Consider the following 6,000-nt stretch of genomic DNA (forward strand, 5'->3'; position numbering starts at 1 on the left):
AGCACAGAGGCCCTTTCCCCTTTAAGAGACATTAACTGACGCCCACTGCAAAGGAGAAGGAAAACAAAAGGCAAGAAACTTGGGGAAGAACTAAAGGCTCCAAGGCCTTACCACCACCCTCCCGGCCCAGGGTTTTTGATTCCCAACAGAGAGATCGAACGAGCTGGGAATTTTTGAGTAAAAAGCTAGGAAGAAGGTTCTGGTGACTTAGGAGGATCCCAGGTTCACCTTCTCCCACCGACACAGACACACTGAACCTGCAGCTACGTATAGAACAATGTCCTCTGGAGAAACAAAACAAAACAAAATAAAGACTAAACACCCGAAACCCTCCCATCATGCAAACAAGAGGGAACCCCATCAGGCTGGGAGGAGAAGCTGAGACACAATTTCACCACAAACTCCACCCCGGGCCTCTCCTTGATGGAGAGGGACCCAAAACGAGGTGACTCTCCCAAAGGAGCCAAGGGTTTGAGCCCCACATCAGGCCACTGTTCAGATCCTCACCTGACGGGAGGGCTCCCAACGCTTTGAGCTGTGAAACCAGTGGGGCTCCCCACAACAAGACCCATGGGCTCTCAGGACCTGAGAAGGGATCCTTAAAGCACCTGCTTGCTCTCACCTGCCCCAGGGCTCACCTGCCTCCCTTCTTAGGCAGCCAACAGTAAGTGAATGAGGCTCTTAAAATAGGCCTGAGGGGCGGGCATCCAATTCAGCGCATATGGAAGAGCCTGCATCTTTTTTTTTAATGTGACATTTCTCTCTCACTGTCTCTCTTCTTTCTCGATCCTGCCCCCTCCCCCCTCCAACCCTTCCTGTGGGCTGGTCTATGCACTGTCCCTCGGCCTAATTCCAGCCAGCAGGTGTCATCCTCACGCTCATCGCCCCCCCCCTGCCATCCCCCCTTCCCCCCACACAGTATCTACTAAAGGGGAGCTTTTACAGGTCTTGCTGCCCCAAAAGCATCAAGAGAAAAATAACTTGTTACAGACAGGGAAGCCCCCGTAAGGCTATAATTGCTATTAAACTGGTCTTAAAAGAAATGTAAAGGAACCTTTTTATGCTGAAAACAAAGGGTGCTGATTAGTAACAAGAAAACATGCAAATATAAATCTCACTGGTAAAGATAAACGTATAGTAAAGGTAGTGGATCGATCACTTATAAATCCAATAGGAAAACCTACCAGTCTGGAGAGCCAACATCCAGCACGATATTGGTGGTAGGAACACGAAGGAGGGAAAAAGGTGAAAGACATCCACGAAAAAAATTCTCTAACCATGATATACTATGTTTGCATTCACAATTAAGTCATGTTACCCTTCATTTCATCCTGAAAGAAGAAATAATATTGATGGTATGACTTGCAGTTATCCATATTTTTTACATCTTTCCTCTCATCCACAGTGTCCACCTTTCCCCAATCACAAATTCATACTTACTATTTTCTACAGCACTTTTAAAAAAACTCACCTACTCCTGGAAGCCCTCTCTGACTGGTCCCAGTTGAAGGGATCGCGCCTCCCCTCCACACTTATGAAAACCGTTGGTTCTGTGTCATGTCACACCAGTGAATGTCGTGCTTGGTCTTGTTACGTCAGCTCTGGGGACTGTCTTGTCACTTCCTCAGATCAAGATCCCTCACGCCCGGCTCCACCCAGTGCTCTCAGAATCCCCGTGTGGACCTCTTCATCCAGTTAGAAAATAGAAAGCAACAAAATAACAGGGTGGAGACCAGGGGGATCCCGTAGCTTGGCACCTGGCTTGCAGGTTCCAGGCTTCTTCCCAAGCTCTCAAATATGTGACCTTTGGCCCTAAGACTAATTGTAGGCCTGCCTAGCTGATGGAATGAGCCTGCAAATGGAAAGATACTTAGTTCCTCTAGCCTAACAGAGCCATGAAAGGCTGTGACTGGTATTGCTACCATCAGTGTTTAGCTAGATATTAATAAAGGGAAAGAGAGGAAAGGGGACTAGACATTGAGCTCAATAAACTGGGAAGCAGAAGCCTGCTCGCTCAGCCAGGAAGCTACAGGCACACACTCCAGGGGACCACGGCACTGTGCTCCTCCAAGGGAATTAACACCCACCACACCAGACTGTTGGGGGCACAGGGGAAGGTGCTGGACTGTGAAGGCCTGTCGGTCTAAGTACAGGTGTGGACCTATGGGAAGTTGATTGGTCATTCTGAGGAAGCACCTAGTCCATCCAGATCCCAAGCTCCCGGTTATAACCCCGGGGGAACAAAGAAACTCTCGCTCTCGTGCTTGCGCTCGCTCGCGCTCTCTCTCTCTCTCTCTCTCTCTTGCCCGTGACCTACTCAGGCAGGGCACACTCACCTGCTCTCTCCACGTGGCTATAGCTCTGCCACGTGGCCCCTGGCCTCCAGGAGGGAGTCTGGATACTGAAGCACCACGGTGGCCTGCCGCTGGAAACACATGCTAAGCCAGCCAGGTGATGGACTGGGTTGTAATATGGAACATACACTCTGGGCAGTGGCCTTCATCCTGACCTACTGAAGACAACCTTGGACTAGTTCCACGGTGAGACAGACAGAGATGGGACATTGAGAACCAGGAGGGAACCCCCTTAATTGTACATCATCAGTAAACCATTCCACAGGGACACATCCTCCACCAGGGTCTCAGGAAATTCTTTTCCTTTAGATACTGCAAGAGCCCGCTTCTACCAGTAACTGAATTAAATAGTCATTTTTTGCAAGATATGCTAGATTTATTGGGGTACGATATTTACCCCTATAATTCTGAAGACAGCTGCCAGTTACTAATCTGATTTAGCATGAATCTTGTTATTTAGTTTGCTTTTCAATTTTGTCTAAATTTTTTGCTTGTTTTTAAAATTATGGCCAAACTAAGATGAATCAAGACTATAGAGTTTAAGCCCTGGCTGGTGTAGCTCAGTGGATTAAGCGTGGGCCTGAGAACCAGAGGATCGCATTCAATCACCAGTCAGGGCACATGCCTGGGTTGCAGGCCAGTTCCCAGCAGGGGACACATGACAGGCAACCATACATTGATATTGCTCTCCCTCTTTCCTTCCCTTCCCCTCTAAAATAAATGAATAAAATCTTTTAAAAAAATAAAAATAAATTTTAAAAAAGAATATAGAGTTTAAGATACTTAGACTAAAGAAACTTTAATAACTGTGGGCTTAAAACACATTTTATTGAATCTTAAAATTATTTTTAATATTTGCTGTTCACAGCATCTTCTCTGATTCGAGGCCTGTCTAGAGATCGATTCAGGGTGAGAGTCTCTTTTGTTCTCAGTAAAATGTTCTCAGTAAAATATTAGATTACTGTGAGTTAAACAGGATTGAGAATTAGATTTTAAACGTCAAATTAGTACGATCTGAAGAGCAAGTCCATCTAAAACATTTTCTGCTCCCGGCATGAGCATGCTCACTGTACACCGCATGCTCCACAGGTCCTTCCAAGTAGGTTCATCCCTTTCCCGGAGCCCTTGGGAACCTTATTCCTGGAGTGTCACTGCCATCTAGTGGACATTTTATAAATGTGCAATAAATGCTTTCTCCAGGCTAATTTTTTCTCCCTACTTCCTCCCCGACTGTTCTCACCACTCATTTTTCTTTCCTCTTTCTCTGTCATAGGTGACCTCAGGTGCTCCCAGATTAGAAAATGTTTAGTCAGTCATTGAAAACGTTTTCAAAATTTGGGATTTTGTGCCAATGGAGCAATAATGTTTCTAGTCAGCCAAAACTGATTTGTCAAAACCACATTAAGACAACATTGAAATTAAAATACTTTCACATAAATGCCAAAAAGTGAGGTGAAAAATAAAAAGTATGCACGTGAACGAACCAAAATTCTGCCACTCTGAAGCTGTTTCTGGGATATTGATGTTAAGCTTTTTATTAAAAGACAAAAGACTCAGAAAGAAACTTGGACCCTCCTCACACAGAAATTTGCTTCAGGAATGGGAGTCTAGGGTGCCACCTTAGCCTAGTTTAAATTACATGTGGTAAATGAGATGCTCCTGTGTCCCACTGTTTCTGAGTCACCCGGCAAGGATCCACCTGCCTCAGGTACCAGTAAATCCTTCATGCTTGCTTCTGAAATCTGATACCCCACGCCCATCTTCTCCTTTGTCCAAATGTCTTCTGTGGGAATTTTCATGGATTTATCATATCTATGTGACTTACCGGTGCACCTGTATTGAACTTTTATTTTCTCCTGCTAATCTGTCTCTGTTCAGTAGCCCATGCTAGAAGAACTTAAAGGGCAGGAGGAAAAGCACGAATATTTTTACAGCCCCATACATGAAACAATCGAGAGTCAAGCTGTATGGTGAGTTTGCTCGTTTAGTGCGAGAGATAGACCCGAGTGAGATAAAGGATTTAAAAGGAAGGGTTTTTAGAACACTTTTTCCACGAGAGGTCTGCACAGGTGTCCAATACAGAAAACAGATGTGCGTGGAGGCGCCCCGATGGGAGCTGTTGGACGCTGGTCCCCGAGCCCCTTTCCATCGCTCTGCGATGGATCCTGCTTGCTGGCTCTTCAGAGGTCCTGGGCCTCTGTTGGACAGTTTGGAGACCACCAGGCTAAGTCAGTGGTTCCCAAAGTGTAGCCCTGGGCCAGCAGCTTCAGCATCGTCTGGTACCTTCTTAGAAATGCAAATTCTGGGCCCTACCCAGGACTTTCTGAACCAGAAACTCGGGAGCAGGATTGGCAAGCTGCGTGTTAGCATGTTTTCCAGGTAATTGATGCCCATAGAGTGTGAGAACCAGTGGGCTTCTTCATCTCCATAAAGCAGGGGGAAACCACCTGCTTTGAAAGGACAATTTGAGGTTGGGATTGGAAACTACAAAGGGAGCCGGGAACCACCCCTGGGAGGCCTTCTCTGAGACACCAGCAGAGATGCACAAGTTAGGGACAAGCAGTGGGAAAGTCTTGACCAAGCCTGGGGGTGTCAACTTGCACTGTCCCCTGAACTCCTCCTAAATGCCTCAGGATAAGAGAGACAAGGTGGGCCTTTGATATAACCTAGCATCTGGGTAGAAAATATAAGGAAAAGAGGAGTCTGGGAGGCCACACTGAAGTGACTGGCCATGAGGGGACTAGACTTAATGAAGGGTGACAAGTAGGCTTACTGGATGTGAGGTGTGGGAGAGGAGGGATCAGGCCTCACTGGGGCAAGTGGGTGGGGAAGTTCCACATTTGAGGTCTCAAGGCCGAAGCAATCCAAAGTTCTGTTGCTGACAGCAGGGACAACCGTGCCAGCTGTTAGGCCAGTGTCCTCTAACCTGACCTTGGTTCAGTGACCTTGGTATTGAGTTCTGGTTGGGAAAGAATTCAGAGCCAAGACTCAAAGTGTAAGAGAAAGTTTGTTTAGAAAGTCACAGAGGTAGAAGTGAGCCATAGAGGAAATGGGCTCAGGACACAAGTTACAGATGCAAAAGGAGGGCCTTTGGAGCTTAGTGGGGAGGAAGGTGACAGTACAGTGCGTGCATGGTGTGGAAGAGGGGGGTGCTGTCTGTCCTGGTGGTCTCGGGAGGGAGACCACTGGGTCCTCTGTCCTAAATGGTTTTTAAGGGTGGGGATTTCAGGGGAGGCCCCAAGGGAGGATCTTTTTTTTTTTTTTTTAATTTTTAAATATTTTATTTATTTATCTTTTGAGGGGAAGGGAAGGAGAGAGGGAGAGAAACATCAATGTATGGTTGCCTTTCGTGCGTCCCCTGCTGGGAGTTGGCCTGCAGGGAACTGGCCTGCATCCCAGGCATGTGCCCTGACTGGGAATCGAACCGCGATCATCTAGTTCGCAGGTCCGAGCTCAATCCACTGAGCTACACCAGCCAGGGCCCAAGGGAGGATCTTGATAGAATATTCATCAGCTTTCCAGGTGTGTCCTTTCGGGATCGTGGTCTCCACCGATTGGTCGGCTCCAGAGCAGGGGGTCGGTAGTCATGGCAGTTGTCCTGAGGTCAGCCTTGGCATTGTTTGTCTAGTTTTGCTGCTTTTCTGGG

General features: G+C 47.1%; 1 protein-coding gene across 5 annotated transcripts in view; it reads right to left on the minus strand.

The window, feature by feature from the left end:
- ATP8B4 (ATPase phospholipid transporting 8B4 (putative)) overlaps window positions 1-1,595 on the minus strand; it is a 227,926-nt gene extending 226,331 nt beyond the window's left edge. For all 5 annotated transcript variants that reach the window (XM_037054604.1, XM_037054605.1, XM_037054609.1 and 2 more), the window contains exon 1: window positions 1,472-1,595. The gene's annotated coding sequence lies outside the window, so the exon portion shown is untranslated. The remainder of the gene's footprint in view (window positions 1-1,471) is intronic.
- Window positions 1,596-6,000: the final 4,405 nt, after the last annotated feature.

Source organism: Sturnira hondurensis, unplaced genomic scaffold (genome assembly GCF_014824575.4).
Source record: "Sturnira hondurensis isolate 20B ecotype Veracruz unplaced genomic scaffold, ASM1482457v3 Scaffold0008196, whole genome shotgun sequence".
Taxonomy (NCBI): Eukaryota; Metazoa; Chordata; class Mammalia; order Chiroptera; family Phyllostomidae; genus Sturnira; species Sturnira hondurensis.